Raw genomic sequence first — 27,782 nt, forward strand, 5'->3', positions numbered from 1 at the left:
CAGAGGGAGGAGCCAGGCATTGGAGGGGTCCCTGGACGGTAAATGTTGTAATGCATGTAGAAAAAAAATATGGGATCAAGCGGGATCTAGTTTGAGAGGAGCTCATGTCCCGGACCTTTTTTTTGACGGATCACGGGCCAGCGACGCGTCCCCGGGCCTGGGAGTACGTGAGGCGCAGGACAATGACGGGTATGTATGGGAGGTACGATACGCAAGACGGATACGAGAAGACTCATCTGGTCAAGTGTAAGTAAGTCCAGGCCATCATAACCATGGTTGGTACGGTCGTGCTCAAGGATCACATCGTCGTGCTCAAGGATCACATCGTCGTGCTCAAGGATCGTACCGTCGTGCTCAAGGGTCGTACCGCCGTGCTCAAGGATCGTACTGTCGTGCTCAAGGATCACATCGTCGTGCTCAAGGATCGTACCGTCGTGCTCAAGGATCGTACCGTCGTGCTCAAGGGTCGTACCGCCGTGCTCAAGGATCACACCGTCGTGCTCAAGGATCGCACCGTCGTGCTCAAGGATCGTACCGTCGTGCTCAAGGATCGCACCGTCGTGCTCAAGGATCGCACCGTCGTGCTCAAGGGTCGTACCGTCGTGCTCAAGGATCACACCGTCGTGCTCAAGGATCACACCGTCGTGCTCAAGGATCACACCGTCGTGCTCAAGGATCGCACCGTCGTGCTCAAGGATCGTACCGTCATGCTCAAGGATCGCACCGTCGTGCTCAAGGGTCGTACCGTCGTGCTCAAGGATCGCACCGTCGTGCTCAAGGATCGTACCGTCATGCTCAAGGATCGCACCGTCGTGCTCAAGGGTCGTACCGTCGTGCTCAAGGATCGCACCGTCGTGCTCAAGGATCGTACCGTCATGCTCAAGGACGTACCGTCGTGCTCAAGGATCACATCCGCTCAGATCCTCGGCTCAAGGATCGTCCCAGCGTCGTGCTCAAGGATCACACCGTCGTGCTCAAGGATCAATCGTCGTGCTCAAGGATCGTCCGTCGTGCTCAAGGATCGTACCGTCGTGCTCAAGGATCACACCGTCGTGCTCAAGGATCACACCGTCGTGCTCAAGGATCACATCGTCGTGCTCAAGGATCGTACCGTCGTGCTCAAGGATCACACCGTCGTGCTCAAGGATCACATCGTCGTGCTCAAGGATCGACCGTCGTGCTCAAGGATCGTACCGTCGTGCTCAAGGATCACACCGTCGTGCTCAAGGATCACATCGTCGTGCTCAAGGATCGAACCGTCGTGCTCAAGGATCGCACCGTCGTGCTCAAGGATCACACCGTCGTGCTCAAGGATCGTACCGTCGTGCTCAAGGATCACACCGTCGTGCTCAAGGATCACACCGTCGTGCTCAAGGATCACATCGTCGTGCTCAAGGATCGTACCGTCGTGCTCAAGGATCACACCGTCGTGCTCAAGGATCGCACCGTCGTGCTCAAGGATCGTACCGTCGTGCTCAAGGATCGCACCGTCGTGCTCAAGGATCACACCGTCGTGCTCAAGGATCACATCGTCGTGCTCAAGGATCGTACCGTCGTGCTCAAGGATCGTACCGTCGTGCTCAAGGATCACACCGTCGTGCTCAAGGATCACATCGTCGTGCTCAAGGATCACACCGTCGTGCTCAAGGATCGTACCGTCGTGCTCAAGGATCACATCGTCGTGCTCAAGGATCGTACCGTCGTGCTCAAGGATCGTACCGTCGTGCTCAAGGATCGTACCGTCGTGCTCAAGGGTCGTACCGTCGTGCTCAAGGATCACACCGTCGTGCTCAAGGGTCGCACCGTCGTGCTCAAGGATCACACCGTCGTGCTCAAGGATCACATCGTCGTGCTCAAGGATCACATCGTCGTGCTCAAGGATCGTACCGTCGTGCTCAAGGATCGTACCGTCGTGCTCAAGGATCGTACCGTCGTGCTCAAGGATCGTACCGTCGTGCTCAAGGATCACACCGTCGTGCTCAAGGATCGCACCGTCGTGCTCAAGGATCGCACCGTCGTGCTCAAGGATCACACCGTCGTGCTCAAGGATCGTACCGTCGTGCTCAAGGATCACACCGTCGTGCTCAAGGATCACACCGTCGTGCTCAAGGATCGCACCGTCGTGCTCAAGGATCACACCGTCGTGCTCAAGGATCGCACCGTCGTGCTCAAGGATCGTACCGTCGTGCTCAAGGATCACACCGTCGTGCTCAAGGATCACATCGTCGTGCTCAAGGATCGCACCGTCGTGCTCAAGGATCACATCGTCGTGCTCAAGGATCGTACCGTCGTGCTCAAGGATCACATCGTCGTGCTCAAGGATCACACCGTCGTGCTCAAGGGTCGCACCGTCGTGCTCAAGGATCACACCGTCGTGCTCAAGGGTCGTACCGTCGTGCTCAAGGATCACATCGTCGTGCTCAAGGATCGCACCGTCGTGCTCAAGGATCGTACCGTCGTGCTCAAGGATCACACCGTCGTGCTCAAGGGTCGCACCGTCGTGCTCAAGGATCACACCGTCGTGCTCAAGGGTCGCACCGTCGTGCTCAAGGATCACACCGTCGTGCTCAAGGATCGTACCGTCGTGCTCAAGGGTCGTACCGTCGTGCTCAAGGGTCGTACCGTCGTGCTCAAGGATCGTACCGTCGTGCTCAAGGATCGCATCGTCGTGCTCAAGGATCACACCGTCGTGCTCAATGGTCGTAAAGTTCTGGTTATTGGGTTAATTGACTTTAATTCTCGTAGCTGCCACTCGTCTTAATCGCCGTAATTACCTCAGCTTGGCCCTTCCCTCCGTGCTGGCCGTTAACACCACGGTGACGCTGCTGGGGCGGCAGCCTCGGACGGTGACGCTGCTGGGGCGGCAGCCTCGGACGGTGACGCTGCTGGGGCGGCAGCCTCGGACGGTGACGCTGCTGTGGCGGCAGCCTCGGACGGTGACGCTGCTGGGGCGGCAGCATCGGGCGGTGACGCTGCTGGGGCGGCAGCCTCGGACGGTGACGCTGCTGGGGCGGCAGCCTCGGACGGTGACGCTGCTGGGGCGGCAGCATCGGGCGGTGACGCTGCTGGGGCGGCAGCCTCGGACGGTGACGCTGCTGGGGCGGCAGCCTCGGGCGGTGACGCTGCTGGGGCGGCAGCCTCGGGCGGTGACGCTGCTGGGGCGGCAGCCTCGGGCGGTGACGCTGCTGGGGCGGCAGCATCGGGCGGTGACGCTGCTGGGGCGGCAGCCTCGGACGGTGACGCTGCTGGGGCGGCAGCCTCGGACGGTGACGCTGCTGGGGCGGCAGCCTCGGACGGTGACGCTGCTGGGGCGGCAGCCTCGGACGGTGACGCTGCTGGGGCGGCAGCCTCGGACGGTGACGCTGCTGTGGCGGCAGCCTCGGGCGGTGACGACACTGATTGGGGCGGCAGCCTCGGGCGGTGACGTTGCTGATTAGCGCGGCAGCCTCGGGCGGTGACGTTGCTGATTGGGGCGGCAGCCTCGGGCGGTGACGTTGCTGATTGGGGCGGCAGCCTCAGGCGGTGACGTTGCTGATTAGCGCGGCAGCCTCGGGCGGTGACGACACTGATTGGGGCGGCAGCCTCGGGCGGTGACGTTGCTGACTGGGGCGGCAGCCTCGGGCGGTGACGCTGCTGGGGCGGCAGCCTCGGGCGGTGACGACACTGGGGCGGAGCAGTGTGCCGCCCCGCTGGGCCTGTCCGCCCCAAGCAACACGACCCTCCGGGACCAGCAGGTTATTAGGTTAGCGCTCCTCTGGTTTTTGGGCTGCGAAATTTAGTCTTGTGTCGCTGCTGGTGTTTTGGGACTTCCGGGGTGGCTGAAGTTCGCCTTTCTGGCCCCCGGACGTGATGTTTGTTGAACCTTTCGGGGGCGATGAAGTTAGTCGAGTCTCCCGCTCAAGACTTCCCAGTTTAGTGAAGTTCGTTCCGGCGGCCGGAACCTTCAGGGTGTCTGGTGAAGTTAGTGTGTGGTGTCATGAAGTACATAGTTCATAAGTGCCGTGAGTCTTGCTCAGACTTTCCACTTGATGAAGGGCATTCCATGCAACTAGATCCAGCAGGTTCCATGCTGCTGGACCCACCATGTTACTGGACCCACCATGCTGCTGGACCCACCATGTTGCTGGACCCACCATGCTGCTGGACCCACCATGTTACTGGACCCACCATGCTGCTGGATCCAATATGCTACTGGACCCACCATGTTACTGGACCCACCATGCTACTTGGTCCACAGTACTACCGGACCCACCATGTTACTGGACCCACCATGCTGCTGGACCCACCATGCTACTGGACCCACCATGCTACTGGACCCACCATGCTACTGGACCCACCATGCTACTTGATCCACAGTACTGCTGGACCCACCATGTTACTTGATCCACCATGCTGTCTGAGTCACAGCCTCTTATGAATAAGTTATGACCTGCTCTTTGAACTCACGTATCCTTTAAGTTAGTCTGTGTTGCTCAGTACTCTTATGTAACTCAATTCCTTGGTGTTGGAACGTCTGGCCGGGGCCAGCCTTGGGGGGTCGCTACTACCGACGGAGGTCGGGTTTACACTTACGTCAACCAGTTATGGCCCGCCCTCCAGGGCTGCTGAGGTGAGGTCCGTACCTCCGCTGCAGCTGAGGTGACCGACCCCTTCTCACGAGGGCAGTAGGAACGAGGCTACAACGTACGTCTTCCTTCAGCAACGTCAACAAACGTTGGTCTCTCTCTCTCTCTCTCTCTCTCTCTCTCTCTCTCTCTCTCTCTCTCTCTCTCTCTCTCTCCCTCCCTGTTCAACTAAGTAACGTGAACAGGTGAACATTGTTCACCAAAGCACATATGTCACCTCGTATACCACACGTATGTGTTCGTCATAATTGTGTGTGTGTGTGTGTGTGTGTGTGAATTTCCATCACTTACATACACGAGTTTCAGTGACACCTTCCCCCCCCTTTTTTTGTACCGCAGCGGAATTACGACTCTTTTTTTTTTTTTTTAACAAAGGGGGGAAGTTTCAGAGGTTTTTCTGTAACTGTTGTTTTTCTGTAATGGTCTCAACACTTAACGTATGTAAACTGCATTTCAAAGAGGTGTTTACCCACGCCAGGCCGGCCACGCCCTCTCTCTAAGTAGTCAAGTGTATTATGAACCATGACCTCCTGAATTTCAGAACAAAGACAATAACACAGGTGCCTTTTCAAGTCATCGTGTAGCGCCTAGGTCAGTAGCGGATGGCATTTCCAGCGTGGAGGAGCGTGGGTGGCGGTCGCTGGGGAGGGAGACGAAGGGAAATTAACATAAGGGAAACTGCACTGTGACACTTTATGCTTTCGTGTGTGAGGACACACAAGTTGTTGACGATCTCAGCTCGTAAAACCACCACCCCCGTCTCTCTCTCCTCAAGCCTGGCTCACGCAGTGTGGCTGGTGTGTGTGTGTTCGCCAGGTCTGCCTCATACGAGCTCCTCTCATACTGATTGCTCGATTTGAGCGTCTAAGTCCTCATACCCAGTCTGGTTAAGCTGAGTGGTCGTGGTTGCCCTGGGGTGTGGCAGACCAGGTACTCGTGGTTGCCCTGGGGTGTGGCAGACCAAGCAAGTACTCGTGGTTGCCCTGGGGTGTGGTAGACCAGGTACTCGTGGTTGCGCAGGGACATGGCAGACCAGGTACTTGTGGTTGTCCTAGGGTGTGGCAGACCAGGTACTTGTGGTTGTCCTAGGGTGTGGCAGACCAAGCAAGTACTCGTGGTTGCCCTGGGGTGTGGTAGACCAGGTACTCGTGGTTGCCCTGGGGTGTGGCAGACCAGGTACTCGTGGTTGCCCTAGGATGTGGCAGACCAGGTACTCGTGGTTGCCCTGGGGTGTGGCAGACCAGGTACTCGTGGTTGCCCTAGGATGTGGCAGACCAGGTACTCGTGGTTGTCCTGGGGTGTGGCAGACCAAGCAAGTACTCGTGGTTGCCGTGGGGTGTGGTAGACCAGGTACTTGTGGTTGCCCTGGGGTGTGGCAGACCAGGTACTCGTGGTTGCCCTGGGGTGTGGCAGACATGGAGAGAGCAACTGCCAGACGCGGCCTCCCCTCACCTCACCCTCCTCCTGCCAGTTAATCAGTAAACAGATAAGAGGAATAAAAATTCACGTATCGTCAATACAGGATTTTTTCCTTAGCCTTATCACGGCGTTTCGTTCGTTCGTGTGATGTCGTCTGCTGAATCATTTCCATGTTGTTATAGACGTCTAGGGCGTGACATATGACCAGCAAGCCTCGTGTACCACCAGTACGGTACAGTGTGACTAGTGAGGCTCCCGTACCACCAGTACGGTACAGTGTGACTAGTGAGGCTCCCGTACCACCAGTACGGTACAGTGTGGTCACTGAGGATCGTGTACCACCAGTACTGTACAATATGACCAGTGAGGGTCACGTACCACCAATACGGTACAGTGTGGTCACTGAGGGTCATGTACCACCAATACGGTACAGTGTGGTCACTGAGGATCGTGTACCACCAGTACTGTACAATATGACCAGTGAGGGTCACGTACCACCAATGCGGTACAGTGTGACTAGTGAGGCTCCCGTACCACCAGTACGGTACAATGTGGTCACTGAGGATCGTGTACCACTAGTACGGTACAGTGTGGTCACTGAGGATCGTGTACCACCAGTACGGTACAATATGACCAGTGAGGGTTACGTACCACCAGTACGGTACAGTGTGGTCACTGAGGATCGTGTACCACCAATACGGTGCAGTATGAGTAACGAGGACCGCGTACCAGCGGTACAACAAAGGTGCTGAGGATATTGTTATTTCATTTATCTCTGGTCTTCTTTACAGTACTAACATAATTCCTGTTGTTGTATAACGTGTGTTTGTACACAACCTGGCCTCTGGCAGACGCTAGCACCCTTATGGAGTGCCCGTGTGTGTGTGTGTGTGTGTGTGTGTGTGTGTGTGTGTGTGTGTGTGGGTGTGTGTGTGTGTGTGGGTGTGTGTGTGTGTGTGGGTGTGTGTGTGTATGTGTGTGGGTGTGTGTGTGTGTGTGTGTGTGTGTGTGTGTGTGTGTGTGTGTGTGTGTGTGTAATTACGTATGTGCACGTGAAGGGAAGTTTTTTTTCCATTTATTGGCGTAAAACCTTTTACATTTCTTGTATGCTCTCCACATTTACCACTTCCTTGTTCGGTGTATTCCATTCGTTTCATTCTTATACTACAAAGATACTTACTCACATGTTTCTTAGGACAAGTTTCTTTGCTTGATTTCAAGTTATGTCGACAGGTTGATCTAGATGTCTCTAACATCTTCGATGAACTGTTCAATATATCTACTTCGTCAAGCTGGTTTAAAGACTTTAAAGTTGTGATCAGGTCACCACCTTCCTCTCCTCTCTTCCACAGTGGACCAGTCTCATGCTTCTAGAATTTCTCTATAATTCAGCCCCACATAATTTTGGCCTCACCTCTGTTGCCTTCCTCTGGACCTTCTCTATTAGCTCTTTGTGCTTCTTTAGATACGGGTCACCGGACATGAGAAGCATATTGTAGTGTTGGCCTTATGTACGATATGAACAACTCGCTGAATATTCCTGATCTCTATACTTGAAAGCTGTTCTGATATTTGTCAGCTGACAGTTTGTTTTCTACCATACTCCTGATGTGGGACTCTGGCGACGACCAAGTTCCTCTCTGTCTCTCACACACACACACTGCTTGAATCCAGTGCCCACCAAGTTCCTCTTTCTCACACACACACACACACATACAGCTTGAATCCAGCTGGTGCCCACCAAGTTCCTCTTTCACACTCACACACACAGTTTGAATCCACCTGGTGCCCACCAAGTTCCTTTCTCACACTTACACAGTTTGAATCCAGCTGGTGCCCACCAAGTTCCTCACACACACACACACACACACACACACACACACACACACACACACACACACACACACACACACGCACACACACACAAAGCTTGAATCCAGCCGAATGATAACCAAACTGAGCTGATAGAGAAGATCCAGAAGAAGGTGATACAGACGGCACCAGGATTAAGAGATCTTACTCCAGGGGAAAGTTCAGAAGCCTTTTAAGATGCCCTCCATGGAAGAAAGAGGAGTAAGACGTAACCTGAGCAACAGGGTCTAAAGTCTTTAAAAGAGACAGGGTTATAACAGACCATAAAATGTAATACAAAAGTGGTGGATGAATGGAATAAACGGAATAATGAAACTGTGAATGTGGACACCTCACACACAGAGGCTTACAAAGTTGTACAGTGGGAGAGAAAATTCGAGAGATGGGGTACTCCACGAGTGTACAACCTCCTCCCCGTCCTGTACAGATTATTACATACACACAACAATGACATTGACGAAGCAGTCGGAATGGCTCACGAAGATGTAAAACACGTCATTTTCTATAATGATCACGTAATGATAATAGGAAATTTCAATAATGGAGAGACAGACTTGGGGGGGCTGGGGACTTTTATATTCTCATGTTGAGTTATGGGGACATAAGTTTTCAGAGGAAAATGTCATAAACCAGCGTGTCACTGGGCACACGAGGATTAAAATGACTGACACACCATCATTACTTGATCATAACTTCACAGATAATAGCATGGAATTCGAGAATATCATATGGTGCACCATTTTGGGGGGAAAAAAGGATCATGTAATTTTATTACGATTGAGAGAAAATAAAGATAGAGTAAACTTAGACTTGAAAGAGACGTTATAAAGGCAGACACTGTGTTTTAGAACTGAATAATTTCAATGGGAACATAAACTGGGAAATGGGGTTTAGGAACCAGGGTCAGCGCTGAGGTGGTGGCTCTGTGAAATCTACAGTGAAGGTGCGTCAGGAAGAGAGAGAGAGAGAGAGAGAGAGAGAGAGAGAGAGAGAGAGAGAGAGAGAGAGAGAGAGAGAGAGAGAGAGAGAGAGAGAATGTAGGTGGCACTACACCTAGCCAGTATCTGAATTATATACAAGCGTAAGGAATGGGCATACCTTTACTATGGGGAGGGAGGAACGGGAGAAATTTAAAAGAAAAAGAATGATTCGGAGAAGGTAGGAGATAATGCGGAAGTTTTCCATAACTTCATTCATATCTTCGTCTGCAAGATTAAGAGCAGCTTATCAGGCTTAGGGATTCAAAGGGAAGAGTTTCAGAGAATGGTGTGAAGATGTACGGGGAACTGAATGACGTTCCAGAAGTGAATTTACAGTGGAAACCACCATAGCCCCAACGCCAGGGGGAGTGGAATGGGGAACAGGCGTTGAAAAGCGTGGAAATATCTGGGAAAGACGTACAAATAATGCTTCTTGAACTATATGAGGTTCACAGTCCTGATGCAATGTCTCCATACGTGTCCAAGTATGTCATACGCTTGACGAAACATGGGAAATGTGGTTCAGGATGTCGCCGGAGGAAGGGTAAAGTGCCTTGGGAAAGGAAGACAGGAAATGTCGTCACTCTGTTCAAGAAAGGATGTCTGGAGGCCTCACTGCAGGACAGACCAGTGTCTCTGTTGAGTGTGGCCTGTAGAAGACTGGGAAAAGGTAATCAGTGAGCATTTTAGATGACTACGTGCAAAGAGGACAGTCCATAGACGAGGGATAACACGAGTACAGGGAAGTCATGCACAAAAAATGTCATAGACTTCTAAAAGAGAGTGAGTTCCGGTTTAGAAAAGATTTATAAACTGTATCCGAACTGAATTGACATTGTACGACGAAGGGAGTTGATGAGAAAGTAGGGTATTTAGGCAGGAAAAGAGGAACGATTCCTTCTTTGGATACGAAATGATCATCGCGGAAGGACATAACAGAGGCATGTCAGAAGAGCCTTCTGGAAATGGATGGAGGTCATGAGTGGCGTGCCGCAGGGTCTTAGCCCTAGAGCCGTTGCTCTTCTTGATCCGTGTGAGTGGCTAGCTGGAAGAATTGGACTTACACCTCTGTTTGCAGATGATGCCAAGGTCAAGACGGGCGTATAAAGTGTGATGAAGATCGTCGCCATCAACTTACAACGTACGTACACAAACGCCAAAAGTTGGGCCGAGACGTGGTTGATGACGAGCATCATCTAACAGGGGGATAAGGTTCAGGAACCTGTGTGTGAGGATGACTGAAGGGTTGACAGTGTACTCAACCTGTCGTCTGATCCCCACTTTAGGAAGACTATAAAGGACACAAAACTGTCTACTGGTCACCGTACTTAAAGGATCACATAGAATTCAGTGAGGAGGTCCAGAGGAAGGTAGCGAAGCCAGAATCGAGAAAGTTGAGTTACAGGCTTTAAATTTGCCCACCATGGAAGAAAGAAGAGTCAGTAGTGTCCTGATCATAACCTTTTGAGTTTTTACACCCGTTTCATGACCTCAATAGCCAACAGTCCTTCAAGACAGAAGCACGTACAGAGCAACCAGAGGCCATAGCATATAAGTCCCCAAGTAACCAGAGAAAAGATGTAAAGAAGGACCTTCATAGTGTAAGAGAAGTGGTGAGTGGGACGAACTGAATAATGTGACTGTGAAAGTGGACGGCTCACAGGAGTATTGAAAATTGTAGAATGGAAGAGAAAGTTCAAGAGATTGGAGCGAAGAACTTCCTCCCCATACATAATACACACACACACACACACACACACACACACACACACACACACACACACACACCACACACACACAAACTGGAGGATGAAGAGACCTGAGAGAAGAGAACAGAATAGAATTTGAAGGTTATTGTAACTGTGGTGTCAGGAGAGATGTGAAGTCTAACAAGGTAGAGAAGCTGCGTCCAGTAAAGTGATATCTGAGAAGGATAACACGGTAGAAAATGGGCCTAGTAAAGTGATATTTGGTAAAGATAAGATGGTAGAAGATGGGCCCAGTAAAGTGATATATGGTAGAGTGAACCATGTGGAGAATATTCTGAAGTGGAAACGTAATACAGGAATGAAAGATATGTTTAAAAGGTCATGTATTATGCCGGAGAGAACACAGATGGAGCTGGCGAGGATAAGGGAAGTATTTTGCTGAGCAAATACATTTCCCAGACACCTGCTGAGGGACCCGAAAATCCAGTGGTGACACACCTTCGCCACTGTTAAATGACAGAAGGGGAATACACTGATAATTATGATATTCGGAGCAAGGTTATACAAGTGAATACACGAATATCGAGCAGATTTACTGAAAAAACAGGTCTGTAATGCTAACAGCGATGGTGTGATGAGACAGATTACTGCTGATAACCCAGAAGTTACCGAGGCAAAGTTGAATGAGGTAAGGCAGTCGAGAGCAAGTCCGGTGTTCCCTGGAGGGTAGACGGTGGTGGAGGAGACCCGGCAGCAACAGGTGGGGGTGGAGGCGCAGACGTACTGGCCAAGCCAGGGGTGGACGATGCATCGCCAGGTAGATGGGAAATGTTCGAAACCCAGATGGTCGTCAAGGCTCTGTGGTCTGAAAGAGGTCTCGGTGGCGACCAGGGCATTACTAGTTGCCGTAAATACGTTTCCCTCATTAGGATATTCATGAGTGGGTGAATCCGACTGACAGAAGTGGTGAATTGTCAGACGCACTCGAGGAGGGTCGTAACTCTGAAGATAGAGCAGCGAAGACACTATTCCATTTGAGGGATTCTGAGCGTTTTAAGTGGTATCCGATAAGGGGAATCGGGGGATTTGATCCTTCATTTGGACAGCTCTGGGTAACGACACGGGAGTGTTACTTGCGCCCGCGTATTGTGGATCGAAGCAGGGAGAGGCGGCAGGCGGACCACCAAGCTCTGGTGGATTTGGGAAATTTACACAGACACCGTCCACGGCTGTGAGGACACCGTAGCACATCCACCAGTGGATTGGAGCTGGTGCCAAGGTTGGCTACCCGAGGGAAATCAAGGTTGTAGTGGAACTGTCCAGATATGTGCAGTCTGGATAAAGAACCACAAGGCGTGTGGACGCCCAGATAACCGACCACAAGGTGTGTGGAGGCCGGATATCAGACCACAGGATATGTGGAGGTCCGGGTAAAGGACTACATGGCATGTGGATATTATGTGGAAAGGGGGAATAATAGACCACAAAATATGTGAAGTCTGCATGATGGACCTCAAGATAGGTGGGTTGCGGATATCGGAGTTCACGATGATGCTGTGTGGAGTTCGGATACAGGACCGCAAGATGTGTGGAGTCCGGATACAGGACGAGCAGCAAGCCCTCCAGGTCATGAGACATTGTTTAAAGGGGAGAGACTTAAGGCAGGAGGTGCAGAAGATCCCCGAGGCCAATGGCTCGGGACTGGGACACATCAGCCAGAAGGATGAAGGACCAGACGAAGTAAAAGGACAACTCTTGCATAAGATTAAGGACGATCAGAATGTATTTCCGAGTTCCATCACAGTCTTGCATAGGGTTAAGGACGATCAGAATCTATTTCATAGTTTCATCACAGTCAGGTTGAAGTCTGCACAAAACTGGTTGCAATTACATGGTGATATTGTGGGATATATGTATTTGAAAGTGCGAAAGATATCGAAGTTATCAATGATGAATTTGATCGATTATAAATCAGGAGAGACTGTCTCAAACTAATATAGAGGAGAGAGGGTTTGGATGGATTGTATCTGACTGGATTAATTGTTTTTTGCTTTTAGAAGCATTGGATGTGTTGCCTCACGACAGGTTATGAGTGAACATGAGAGGGAAGTGGATCTCTGATGTGGACGAAAGATGGACGAGATGTTTAATTGGAAGAGTGATGAGATGAGTGATTAGGAGGTGATTAATGCGAGGTCAGTCATTCCCGGAGTGCCACAAGGATGGTCATGGGTCCTCCTGTGTTGTTCATGGTACATGGGGATGACCTGCCTGTAGGTAAGATGATGATGCGACAATATGTTTGCAGATGATGCAGTAACTGATGGCAGTAACTGATGATGTGAAAGGTTGTGAAACGCTGTAGGGGGATCTCGACGCTCCAGCACCTTGGTAGGTAGATGAGGTGGAAAATGACGTTTATTCATTGTACACGTAATTCTTACTTGCTACGAATGGTGAGAGTTGAGTGAGGCTCCCGTAGAACTACAGGTTAGACGGAGAGAACATACAGGAACCAGATTAACAGGATGATTTTGGTAGGTTTAATACAAAGCACTTCATCATTAGCCTGACACTGTAGGAGAATGGTAGAACAGTTTGTGCATTACTGACAGCCCTAAGAATTGCATTCTGGTCCATGACCGGACGTGTGTTGAAGAAGATATTTGCGACGCATTTGAGACGTAAACTTATCCTTGTCGATCTTCTCTACAATATAGAGAACCAGAGAGGCAGGTCGGAAAACCCAGAGAAATGTGCAGCTGGAATGGTGCCTGACCTGGACGGTTAGCCAGGTTCCAGACTACTGCCTCGTCCTCTCTCTCTCTCTCTCTCTCTCTCTCTCTCTCTCTCCTTCCTTCACTTGCACTCTTCCCCCTGCCAGTCCTGTTTCTTCTTGCTCTCTCCTGCTGCCATAATCTCCTCCTGCTCCTGCCCCGCAGCCTTCCTCCGGGATATGCCCGTGTTCAGTGCTAACGCCGCCTCGTTAGCCACATTGACTTACGGGAACACAAGCATCCATGGTGGTGGGTCCTGCCCCATCCCCTCGGCGCGGCGACAACACCACCGCTTCACGGATGCCTTCCCCACAACGCCTGGGACGCGTCACGCGTCACCACACTTTACATCGTCTCTCTCTCTCTTGACGTCGTCCACGATTCGCGAGGCCATTTTTCCGTTGTTCGTCCTGGCAGAATAATGACGACCTTCGCTCGAGTAATGGACGTCCGCTGTCAAAGGTGTTTACATATACGAGACAAACGTCCCGGCTGTGCGTGACTTTGCGGAGGGTGGTAAGGGAAAAAAATTTGTGTTAGGTAAAGGATCGGTTAGTTCCCCTGTGATGGTAGGGCCTCGCTCGTCATTAGGAACTACTGGGGAGAGGCTCTGGGGAGGCGGCCTGCAGAGAGGCCCCTGGATGCAAGAGGACTTTAGAGGACAGGAGCTTCCCGCCCTTGAGGAGTCCTGCCAAACAATGAGGAGCTTGATGCTCAAAAGTTACCTCCTGACGTCCAGAAGGACCATTGCGGTCGGGATTTGTATCAAAATATTTTTACAGTAAAGACTTGAGATGTGAGGGTGGGTGGTGGTGAGGCCCGGTGAGGGCTGGGGTCCGGTGAAGGCTTGGGGTACTGTGAAGGCTTGGGTCAGGTGAGGGCTGGGGTCCTGTGAAGGCTAGGGTCAGGTGAGGGCTAGGGTCAGGTGAGGGCTGGGGTCAGGTGAGGGCTGGGCTCAGGTGAAGGCCGGGGTCAGATGAGGGCTGGGGGTCAGGTGAGGGCTGGGGTCAGGTGAAGGCTAGGGGTCAGGTGAGGGCTGGGGTCAGGTGAGGGCTGGGGGTCAGGTGAGGGCTGGGCTCAGGTGAAGGCCGGGGTCAGATGAGGGCTGGGGGTCAGGTGAGGGCTGGGGTCAGGTGAAGGCTAGGGGTCAGGTGAGGGCTGGGGTCAGGTGAGGGCTGGGGGTCAGGTGAGGGCTGGGGTCAGGTGAAGACTAGGGTCAGATGAGGGCTGGGGGTCAGGTGAAGGCTTGGGTCAGGTGAGGGCTGGGGTCAGGTGAGGGCTGGGGTCCTGTGAAGGCTTGGGGTCAGGTGAGGGCTGGGGTCCTGTGAAGGCTTGGGGTCAGGTGAGGGCTGGGGTCAGGTGAGGGCTGGGGTCCTGTGAAGGCTTGGGGTCAGGTGAGGGCTGGGGTCCTGTGAAGGCTTGGGGTCAGGTGAGGGCTGGGGTCAGGTGAGGGCTGGGGTCAGGTGAAGGCTGGGGTCAGGTGAAGGCTAGGGTCAGGTGAAGGCTGGGGTCAGGTGAGGGCTGGGGTCCTGTGAAGGCTTGGGGTCAGGTGAGGGCTGGGGTCAGGTGAGGGCTGGGGTTAGGTGAAGGCTAGGGGTCAGGTGAGGGCTGGGGTCAGGTGAAGGCTAGGGTCAGGTGAGGGCTGGGGGGTCAGGTGAGGGCTGGGGGTCAGGTGAGGGCTCTGGTCTGGTGAGGGATGGGATGAGGTGAAGGGTTCAGGGGTCAGGAGAGGATTAAGGGCCATGTTCAAGATGATCTCACAAAGGTCATGTGATACGCTCATAGCACACGAGACATGTGATTCGTACACTTACGACTCACCCAGTCAACCCTTGATATACGTGAAGCTGTCAAGACACACTCACACGAGACGTCCACGATTCTCTGACTGATACATTCTCATGACCCTGAGTTCACACACACACACACACACACACACACACACACACACACACACACACACACACACACACACAGAGTACGATCGAAAACATTCAAGTCATGAATTTACGACAGTGACGTGATGCACGTAAGTAAAGATGCATTTACAAGAGATGCACTTATGACAGTCAAGTGTTGCACTCATGACACAGTGAAGTGATTCACTCATGGTATTCAATGATCCACTCACAACAGTCAGGTGGTGCACTTACAACATGTAGGTGGTGCACTTACAACAGTCAGGTGGTGCACTTACAACATGTAGGTGATCCACTTACAACAGTCAGTTGGTGCACTTACAACATCCAGGTGATCCACTTACAACAGTCAGGTGGTGCACTCACAACATGTAGGTGATCCACTTACAACAGTCAGGTGGTGCACTTACAACATACAGGTGATCCACTTACAAGTCAGGTGGTGCACTTACAACATATAGGTGATGCACTTACAACGGTCAGGTGGTACACTTACAACATACAGGTGATCCACTTACAAGTCAGGTGATGCACTTACAACAGTCAGGTGGTGCACTTACAACATGTAGGTGATCCACTTACAACAATCAGGTGGTACACTTACAACATACAGGTGATGCACTTACAACATACAGATGATGCACTTACAACATAAAGGTGATGCATTTACAACAGTCATGTGGTGCACTTACGACAGTCAAACGATACACTTACGACAGTCAAACGATACACTTACGACAGTCAAACTTATAATTGATTTACATGATGCCCTTCTGTTAGACACAGATGACATTTACTATCATGACACGTTAGCGTTATCATTCAAGGCACGTCTGCCACGTACAGGTCACTTGGTACACTTACGACACGTACAGGAGACGCACTCACGAAGCACAGGTGATACACACGCACCGAACACGGGTCAAGCACACGAACTACAAGTGATACACTCATGGAACACGGGTCAAACACACGAACTACAAGTGATACACTCATGGAACACGGGTCAAGCACACGAACTACAAGTGATACACTCATGGAACACGGGTCAAGCACACGAACTACAAGTGATACACTCATGGAACACGGGTCAAACACACGAACTACAAGTGATACACACGCCGAACACGGGGCAACCACACGAAATACAAGTGATACACACGCACCGAACACGGGTCAAGCACACGAACTACAAGTGATACACTCATGTAACACGGGTCAGGCACACGAAGTACAAGTGATACACATGCCGAACACGGGTCAAGCACACGAACTACAAGTGATACACTCATGGAACACAAGTGTTGCACGAACGAAACATGACACACACAACGAAACACACGCTGCATTATAGACTCACGAGACAAGTAAAACAAGTGATACACTCGCGAAACACAGGTGTTAATACACCACCGAAGCATGTTGCACTCACGAAACACAAATGCTACACAAGAAACACTAAAGTGTTATGTCTAGTACCTCTAGTATACTGTCAGTACACTGCAGTAACTCCGTTGTACTTCCTTCCCTGGTAACTCTGGTATACTGTCAGTACACTGCAGTAACTCCGTTGTACTTCCTTCCCTAGTAACTCTAGTATACTGTCAGTACACTATAATAACACTATTATACTTCCTTCCCTAGTAACTCTAGTATACTGTCAGTACACTATAATAACACTATTATACTTCCTTCCCTAGTAACTCTAGTATACTGTCAGTACACCATAATAACACTATTATACTTCCTTCCCAATAATAATCTCCAACTGAGTAGCGAGGAGTTTAAATACGAGGGTAAACGTTGGGTAAAAAAAAAAAAAAACCCACAGAGCATGTTCGACGCGATCAAGTGAACCGATGCAAAACCCTCACCTAACTTGCCCTGGGGGATCGACATTCACGTTATTTTCAATATCACTTTTTAGACGAGGGACATTTTTCATCAGGGTCGTGTGGCGTGGCGCGCACTCGCTGTGGTAAACAAAGTGTTACTTCAAAGGCAAACGCTTCTGCTGCTCAACGGAAAGTTCACACACACTTACACACACACGTATATTTTCAGGTTCTTCCTTTGCAAAAGTAGAAATGACACATAGATACGAAAAGACTAATCCTGTGAATTTTCAGATGATAATATGACCAGGAAAAGTTGAGTTTGAGCGTTCGTCACAGCCTTGCCCACACAGCTGCACCAAGTGGAGTTTGGACAACTCTAGACATATTTCTACCCAGGGAATATCCGTGCCTGGGGAAGGTTTAGTTGTTCTTTTTTCTTTTCACTTTTTTTGTCGGTTCTGTTCATCTCTGTTTTATGTTAGTTTACCCCACCTCTTCTGTCAAAGCTCTCCACACTCTGGCGGGGGGTCACCTTCCACTTGTTATCCAGACTCAACGTTGAGGTCAACTTCGATGGTGTATCGACGCCGCGGACCCCCCCTTTTTTTTTTTTGATGTTGGAGGTTCCAGCCTGGGACCATAGTTAATGATATGGGAAGAAGAAGAGATAAGGAAAAGTATTGACGAAATTTTGGAGGAAGTGAAAAGCCCTGTATTTTTACAATGTGTCAGGTTAAGGTTATTGGGACTGACAGGGTAGGTTGCAGAGAGTTGCAAAGGTGTAGAGAAAGAAACATTTATCTACAACGGCCCACCCTTGAGTTGCTAACGGCCACATAGTAACTATGTGACGCAGCAGCTTACCGAGTATTGCATGGTCTAGCTAATGGTGGGGGGCACACAAGCAGCCAGCTCTCGGGAGCGAAAGCCAAAGTAATACCCGTAAAAGCGGGAATGTAAGCCAGGGCAAGCTAATGAACACCCCAAACCTCACACTTCACCACTGCGTTGATACACTCAGAGGTTCAAGAGATGCGCTAAGACAACTTGAGTGGTACGAAGCACTCAGCTGCTGCTCTGTCCCTCAGGTGACGACACATCAGGTGATGCGATCCCAATATACTCACTCCACTCACGTCAACTGATACACTCCTACCACTCCAGTTAACTGATACACTCCTACCACTCCAGTTAACTGACACTCTCAAGATATTTGATATTCTCAGTCCACTGGAGGTCTTCTATATGCACCACACAGGTCAAGTGAATGATACACAACACCATACACTCACGAAAGTTTGAGTCCGTCCTTGAAACACACTCAGATAAAACATTCGAGAAACAGTATACTTACAACACACGACACATCAACACTCACGCAACACAGCTTTAACCCAACGGAATCTTTAAGTGCACACGACCAGCATCACCACAGGTCAAAACGTGACCCCTTGAATACCATTATCACCACAGGTCAAAACGTGACCCCTTGAATACCAGCATCACCACAGGTCAAAGCGTGACCCTCGGAATACCAGCATCACCACAGGTCAAAGCGTGACCCCCTGAATACCAGCATCACCACAGGTCAAAACGTGACCCCTTGAATACCAGCATCACCACAGGTCAAAACGTGACCCCTTGAATACCAGCATCACCACAGGTCAAAGCGTGACCCCTTGAATACCAGCATCACCACAGGTCAAAACGTGACCCCTTGAATACCAGCATCATCACAGGTCAAAACGTGACCCCTTGAATACCAGCATCACCACAGGTCAAAGCGTGACCCTCGGAATACCAGCATCACCACAGGTCAAAGCGTGACCCCCTGAATACCAGCATCACCACAGGTCAAAGCGTGACCCCCTGAATACCAGCATCACAACAGGTCAAAGCGTGACCCCCTGAATACCAGCATCACAACAGGTCAAAGCGTGACCCCCTGAATACCAGCATCACCACAGGTCAAAGCGTGACCCCCTGAATACCAGCATCACAACAGGTCACACCGTGGCCTCAGACCATCAGTATATCCCACTCAAGTGTATACATAAACATGGCACTGCCGTGTTTATCTTCGTGGTCTCCTCTCTGGGCTTATCCCTGAATAACAAATGAGATGTTGACAACACTTGTGTGTGTATGAGGGAGGGACACACACACACACACACACACACACACACACACACACACACACACACACACACGTCAGCCATATCCTCGCCTGCTGACGGTATCAGCCACAGCCATCTCGTATGGTCTAAGTCTTTCCCCTCATACCCACATCCCAGGCTCCGGATGCCACACACTTTTCGGCAAAATGCAGGAGCTTCGTCCCTCAATAACTGCCATTTCTGAAGTTTCGTGTACTCTCACGTATCGCCATTCTCCACCCAGTCTTTCCTGGTGTCTCCTCAGACAAGCCTCGTTTCCAAGTTCACTCACATTCACCACCTTCCTTACACCCATGGCATTTCCTCTTTTCCCAAAGCCTCTATCTAAATTTCTCCATCGTCTCCACCAGGAAGTGATCAGACACGCCACCAGCTGCCCCTCTCAGCACGGTGACATTCATAAGTCCCTCTCTATAACATGCCTGTCAGTTGGTACGTAATCCAATTTTGTCCGCTCACCATTAACCCCATTCCCTCACGTATGCTTGCGTGTCTCTGTATTTCAACCAGGTCTTCCCAATCACCACTCCTTTTTCGGCACACAGCTCTAGAAACTGTTCGTAAGTTTCATTCATACTCGGTATCCCAGGTTCCCTAACCCCCAGTTATACTCTTAGTTTCCGCATTAACCCTTTCTTGTATTCGAATTAATACTGATACTTGAAAACTCAAGTCAAATTGCTAAAATCTCACTCAGCTTCCTCCAAAATACTCGCCTATCTTCCTCACTCCTCTCGCTACCAGTTATAGAAGCACCAATGAATTTTGATCATCCAATTCTCGTAATCCATTTTTACTTTCATTCATATCACTGTGGGACTCACTCCCTCATTCTCTTTCATATGTTCCCAGAACTCCTCCTTTGGCAGAAGCACCACTCCCTCCTTTACCCTTGCCCTCACACTGACCCCACATATTATTTTACTTCCCCTCGGACATTCCCAATCTATTTTTCCACCTTCCTCTTGGCCTTTGTTTCATTCAGAGCCACAACGCCCCCATTCCCCTGCCCAGACACATGGAAGGGAAGGTAATTGCAGTATTTGCAGCCTCTCTCTATAATCCACACCGTCAAATTTAGACACCATTCTAATTCCATGATGGTCGCTGTTACATTCACCAGTAACGCATGAGCTGCTCCACCATTCTGTCCAGTGTGCTTCTGCAATGATGAAACGGACGTGTTCTGTTAATATCCCAGGATCATCCTCACTCCACTCCACTCCAGGACTCTTCCTGCTGATCTGTAGTTCCACCGAGGTCACCCTCGATTCTTGGTACGTGGTGACTCACACTTTGAGCCAACATGTCCATCACTCACCGTTCCCACCAAGCTGCTGGAGCAGACCATCAAGATCTCCCGACAGTGTCTTACAACAGTCTTCCACATCACCAGTGACGGCCATAAACTCTGTATCATCTGCAGACATACTGTCGCATGAACTCATTCCTTGCGGTAGGTCAGTAACGTCAACCATCACCACTACCAGGTCCCAAGAGGCGCCCTTGCCACACTCCTCCTGCCACTGACATACCTTCCACGTTGAGTAGCGCAGCCAAGCCACAACTCTCATCGCTCTGCCACTTACATATCTCCACATAACCATCTTTACACCTCCTCCGAGGTATGAGATGATTTCGCGGTACAAACAGATACGGTCCACCCTCTCTCTCTCTGCTCTGTATTACTTTCGTGCCTCATTAATTTTGTCTGGCTTATAGCACCTCTATCCAAACTGTTGATTTTGCTCGCTTGTATTTTCTTTTCCCCTTTGCATTTGTGTGGTTGTGTACGTTGGTATGGTTGTGTACGTTCGTATGATTGTAAGTGTGTCGTATTGTCCGTTTGTGTGTTTGTCTTCTTACCTGATTACTGTCCGTGTGTTCTAAGGAGAAAGTTTTACATTTGTATTGCTACGTCTCTTAACCTTTTGCATTTGTACGATATCTTTATTCCTGTGTGTAAACACACACACACACACACACACACACACACACACCAGCCTAAGCCTGGTACCCATTTATCGACCAGACCAAAGGGGAGGATGAACACGTAGGTTGGGTGTTGGCCGGCTGCCACTCCCAGGATTAGAACTCATGTGAGTCTGACCCCAGAAGAGCCCATGGTGACACACGATTGATTTGTGTATATTATAAAGGACAAGCTTCTATTATCATTGTCCTGTGACTGGTTTAGTTCAATCAGATAACGTTTGTCACACCAAAAAGAGTTTATATTTGATGTGTTTAATGAAAGTACTTACCCTCTCAAGCTCTCATCATAACATTTTTAGGGATGATATATTGCAATGTAACACATGGATAAAGAACACATATGTGTATGTCCCGCATACTCTGAGAGGATATGGCAATGCATCCTTTCCTACCTCCGGAGCACAAGCATTACAAGATAAGGAAATACACAAGTATTTCCCAGTATCTGCAGCCCAAGACATGACCAGGTTTAGAGTCATCGGGATTCAGCTGTGTGCCCCATACATCACTTTGTCAGTGGAAGCTGACTGCCATAATTCATATAATTGTATTGCCTTATTAAATCAAGAATAAAGATAAAAAGAGATAATGCTGTATGACAACCACTCCAGGGTTATCACTTTGTCAGTGGAAGCTGACTGCCATAATTCATATAATTGTATTGCCTTATTAAATCAAGAATAAAGATAAAAAGAGATAATGCTGTATGACAACCACTCCAGGGTTATCAGGGCTGGAGGGTTCTGGCCTCCTCCTCCACCTCCCTCCCTCCCTGCCACCTGCAGGGTTGACAAGTTTGATAAGGCCGCGCCCGACGCACACACTATGGCCCAACAATAGATTATGTGCCGCTCGATAGCAGATAAGACGGGCGTGCTATTTGTGTCGTCCAGCATGTGCGTGTACGGATGCTCTATCATGGAACAGATATCTTGAATGTTAAGTAATAGATGGAGGAAGGGAAAACATAGCCTCACAAGATGGACCACGAGCGACAGGCGGGATCCGAAGCCGGGTGAGAGAACGTGAACTTCCACTGATAAAACCACTCAGCGACCTACTTCCGCTACCGGGCGCTTCAGGCCGTTTACGTCACTGCCTTGTCTCAGGTGTCGCAACTCACCAGATCTTCCCAGATCGTTTCTTATTCGTGAACTTGTAGGGACTTGTCGAAGAATTGCATGTAATAACATCAAAATAACATATACATGTTGGAATGATCAAGCACAGAACACTTAAATGTCTTACAAGTTAAAAATTACCAGTTAAGTTTCAAACTTTTTAACCCCTCTAGCTGAAGATGTCACGTTTGTTTTATATAAAAGATGAATTATATTTTGAGTGTTTAAGCATATTCTTGGATAACCAGCCTTTTAATTAAATTTTCCTTCATCTTATTTTACTAAATCATTTCACGGGTTGTGCTGTCGTTCGGAGAATTATATCTATTTTTAACGTATTAGTTTATCGAGCTATCTTTACACGTACTCTTACATAATCCTTCTTAAAATATTTCTTAATTAATCGTGACATAACGTTACACAGTCGTGGGGAGTAATTTTAAAGTTTACCAGTAAAATTTACGTTAGTGCTTAGTAGGAGACGTATGGGTGGGCGGCCGCCGAGCCTACAAACAGGTGTTGGTGGACCATATGGTAGCGACGGATCTCTTCCCTACACTCCAAATTCGTGTTTTCTTCTTCCATTTCACGTTCATCGGGCCGTTCGTATCACATATCACTGCTACTGAATTTTCACAAGGCTTACCTCAAGCTGTGGGAAGTACGAGGAAGACGTAGGGGGGCACAATGGAACAGACGTCGAAGATGTTCTCACTCGAACAGTCCGAGGATCACTGAGGGTGGGTGGTGGCTGGTGTGCCTTCCTCCCTCCCTCCTACATGTCCGGTACCCACCACGGCGCATGTTCCCGATACTCTCTGGCCACCTGCCTCCTCCTCCTCCTCCTCCTGTTATTGCTCCTGTCTCTTCTCATCTTGTTTTCTGTATTCACTCTTCGCTTGTATTTGCCTCCACTTTTAAGGATCGACTTTGACAGTAGCCTCGTACGTGTTTAAATACTGACATTTAAAATCTTGTGTGCCCGTAGAACGGTTATTTAACCAGATACAGCGTCTGGTATTATTGTAAATTCAAAAGCACTTTTTTTTTTTTTTATAGGAGGTTACGGTTTCTAGTTGTCGTGTGTGTTAAGTGCAATATTTACTTAGATTTTACTCTTACCATTACTTAAGTTTTATTGGATCTCGCTTGTTTAGTCTGCTGCTACTCGTGTTGGTTAGCTCTCATTAGATCTTAGTGTAGGATATTCAGTTTATAGCTGTCGTCTCGTCACTCCTTGCAGTTGGTGACCACTTCGTACGAGAGCACTTGTTGATTTACGGTGACGCTTCCCCTTGAATTTAGGGAATCAGTCCCCTTTAACTGTTAATTACTCGTTAATTCTTCTATAGCGTGGTTATCCTACCACTTCCTCTGGCTTGGGCCTGTTCCCTCAATTTTTAGGTACTTTTGTCATTACGTGTTTCATCTCGGGAATGGCATGATGGCTGGTTTTGTATGTCAGAACTTCAGAGATTATATTAAAGTCCTCGACTGCTGTAGGTAAAAAGACTGGAAGTGACACTGATACACTGCAGAACGTACTCTTGCTCACAATCGACCAACTTATATTTCACAACTCATCTTTAGTATCATTAAATCCCGAGTGGGGAAAAAAAATCTACCACTTTGCATAACTAACCTTGGCGCTTCCTGTTTCATGATTGTTGATTTTTCTTTTATTTTTTTTCCACCTGATTTGTGAGCTTTCTTGCATAATTACCCGCGTAATTAGGCATGACTTTGTTATTCACTTTCGTTACATGTTCGCGCTAGGTGGCTCAATTTGTACCATTATATCTATTATGGTAATTTCCCTCGCTAGAAGGGCGAAGGGGTAGTAGCTTGTTCTGGCATTGCCCCTTATAGAAAACGTATGTACTAGGTTCTTCGTTGGGTGTAAGCTGTACCCATGACGCCTAGTCTAATCTTGCTTATAAATTCTTTAGGTTAAGTCCCGCATCTTCTCTTGAACAACCTGTCAGAAACTATGGATGAAATTCTTACTCTGGCTTTTGCATTACTCGTCTCCTCTCTTGGTCCTCAGATGTCAGGAATGGCTCTCTCTCTCTCTCTCTCTCTCTCTCTCTCTCTCTCTCTCTCTCTCTCTGAGCAGAAGTGAACCTGATGGCATTTCAAGGGGGATAAAACTAGAGGAAATATAATTCATGGATGGACGAACTTTTATTATGTTTACAACACCATCTATAAAGGCCCACGAGGTGAGAGTGGCAGAAACATCACAGGTCCAGAAGACATCATGAGTGAGGGAACACCTTACTGGGAAAACATCATCGAGGCAATATATGAGTGTTTTGATCATGAGAACTTTTACTGCAAGAGAGAAGAGTGTATATATATATATATATATATATATATATATATATATATATATATATATATATATATTTTTTTTTTTTTTTTTCTTTGCTTTGTCGCTGTCTCCCGCGTTTGCGAGGTAGCGCAAGGAAACAGACGACAGAAATGGCCCAAACCACCCCCATACACATGTATATACATACGTCCACACACGCAAATATACATACCTACACAGCTTTCCATGGTTTACCCCAGACGCTTCACATGCCCTGATTCAATCCACTGACAGCACGTCAACCCCGGTATGCCACATCATTCCAATTCACTCTATTCCTTGCCCTCCTTTCACCCTCCTGCATGTTCAGGCCCCAATCACACAAAATCTTTTTCACTCCATCTTTCCACCTCCAATTTGGTCTCCCACTTCTCCTCGTTCCCTCCACCTCCGACACATATATCCTCTTGGTCAATCTTTCCTCACTCATACATAAAAGTATATATGCTGAAAATTTCAAAAAAATCTATTTTTTCAAAAAAATCAAGAAAAATCCAAGGCATTTTTTTTGCTCAGATTTTCAACTTCCTCAGATTTTAATGAAAATCTTTGTATAGATATTATTTAATATGGGATTTAAGTATTTTGAAACAAAAGACTGTAATTCATATTAACCGGTTAATTACCACCTGGACTAATTATGATAAAAGTTAAATGCTAATTACTCGAGTAATTATACGAATTTTTAGATTTTGATCACAGATTCGTATTCAGCATATATAAAAGTATCTATCTTGAAAATTTCAAGAAAATCTATTTTTTCAAAAAATCAAGAAATTTTTTTTTGCTCAGATTTTCAACTTTCTCAGATTTTAATGAAAATCTCTTTATAGATGTTATTTCATATGGTATTTAAGTATTTTGAGTCAAATGACTGTAATTCATTATATTAACCGGTATTAATAATTACCACCTGGACTAATTATGATAAAAACAAAAGCTAATTACTCGAGTAATTATAAGAATTTTTAGATTTTAACCACAGATTCGTATTCAGCATACATAAAAGTATCTATGCTGAAAATTTCAAGAAAATCTATATTTTCAAAAAAAATCAAGAAAAACCATTTTGCATTTTTTTTTGCTCAGACTTTTAACTTTCTCAGATTTTAATGAAAATCTTTCTATAGATGTTATTTTATATGGTATGCAAGTATTTTGAGTCAATAGACTGTAATTCATTCAATTAATCGGTATTAATACTTACCACCTGGACTAATTATGATAAAAAACAAATGCTAATTACTCGAGTAATTATACGAATTTTTAGATTTTGACCACAGATTCGTATTTAGCATAAATAAAAGCATCTATGCTGAAAATTTCAAGAAAATCTATTTTTTCAGAAAAATCAAGAAAAATCCAAGTCTATAGCCTGGCATTTTTTTTGGCTCAGATTTTCAACTTCCTCAGATTTTAATGAAAGTCTTTGTATAGATATTATTTAATATGGGATTTAAGTATTTTGAGTCAAAAGACTGTAATTCTTGATATCAACCGGTTAATTACCACCTGGACTAATTATGATACAAAGTAATTGATAATTACTCGAGTGATTATACGAATTTTTAGATTTTCACCACAGATTCGTATTCAGCATATATAAAAGTATCTATGCTGAAAATCTCAAGAAAATCTATTTTTTCAAAGAAATCAAGAAAAATCCATTTTTTTTTTGCTCAGATTTTCAACTTTCTCAGATTTTAATGAAAATCTTTTTATACATGGTATTTTATATGGTATTCAAGTATTTTGAGTCAAAATACTGTAATTCATGATATTAACCGGTATTAATAATTACCACCTGGGCTAATTATGATAAAAAACAAATGCTAATTACTCGGGTAATTATACGAATTTCTAGATTTTGACCACAGATTCGTATTCAGCATACTTAAAAGTATATATGCTGAAAATTTCAGAAAATCTATTTTTTCAAAAAAATCAAGAAAAATCCAAGGCATTTTTTTTTGCTCAGATTTTCAACTGCCTTAGATTTTAATGAAAATCTTTGTATAGATATTATTTCATATGGGATTTAAGTATTTTGAGTCAAAAGACTGTAATTCATGATATTAACCGGTTGATTACCACCTGGACTAATTACAAAAATTAATTGCTAATTACTCGAGTAATTATACGAATTTTTAGACTTTGACCACAGATTCGTATTCAGCATACATAAAAGTATCTATGCTGAAAATTTCAAGAAAATTTATTTTTTCCAAAAATCAAGAAAAATCCAAGGCATTTTTTTTTTCTCAGATTTTCAACTTTCACAGATTTTAATGAAAATCTCTTTATAGATGTTATTTTATATGGTATTTAAGTATTTTGAGTCAAAAGACTGTAATTCAGTATATTAACCGGTATTAATAATTACCACCTGGACTAATTATGATAAAAAACAAATGCTAATTACTCTAGTATTATACGAATTTTTAGATTTTGACCACAGATTCGTATTCAGCATACATAAAATTATCTATGCTGAAAATTTCAAGAAAATCTATTTTTTCAAAAAAATCATGAAAAACCCAAGCCTGGCATTTTTTTTCTCAGATTTTCAACTTCCTCAGATTTTAATGAAAATCTTTGTATAGATATTATTAAATATGGTTTTTAAGTATTTTGAATCAAAAGACTGTAATTCATGATAATAACAGGTTAATTACCACCTGGACTAATTATAAAATTAAATGCTAATTACTCGAGTAATTATACGAATTTTTAAATTTTCACCACAGATTCGTATTCAGCATACATAAAAGTATCTATGCTGAAAATTTCAAGAAAATTTGTTTTAAAAAAAATCAAGAAAAATCCACGGCTATAGCCTGGCATTTTTTTTTCTCAGATTTTCAACTTCCTCAGATTTTTTTGTGAAAATCTTTGTATATATATCATTTAATATGGGATTTAAGTATTTTGAGTCAAAGGCCTGTAATTCATGATATTAACCAGTTAATTACCACC

At 47.0% G+C, this 27,782-nt stretch overlaps 1 protein-coding gene across 1 annotated transcript in view; it reads right to left on the reverse strand.

The window, feature by feature from the left end:
• The window catches only part of LOC139753386 (solute carrier family 12 member 8), a 120,123-nt gene extending 96,970 nt beyond the window's left edge, over positions 1-23,153 (reverse strand). The window contains exon 1 of the mRNA XM_071669821.1: positions 23,079-23,153. The gene's annotated coding sequence lies outside the window, so the exon portion shown is untranslated. The remainder of the gene's footprint in view (positions 1-23,078) is intronic.
• Between the last annotated feature and the right edge of the window lie 4,629 nt (positions 23,154-27,782).

The sequence above is a fragment of the Panulirus ornatus genome, chromosome 14 (genome assembly GCF_036320965.1).
Source record: "Panulirus ornatus isolate Po-2019 chromosome 14, ASM3632096v1, whole genome shotgun sequence".
Classification (NCBI taxonomy): Eukaryota; Metazoa; Arthropoda; class Malacostraca; order Decapoda; family Palinuridae; genus Panulirus; species Panulirus ornatus.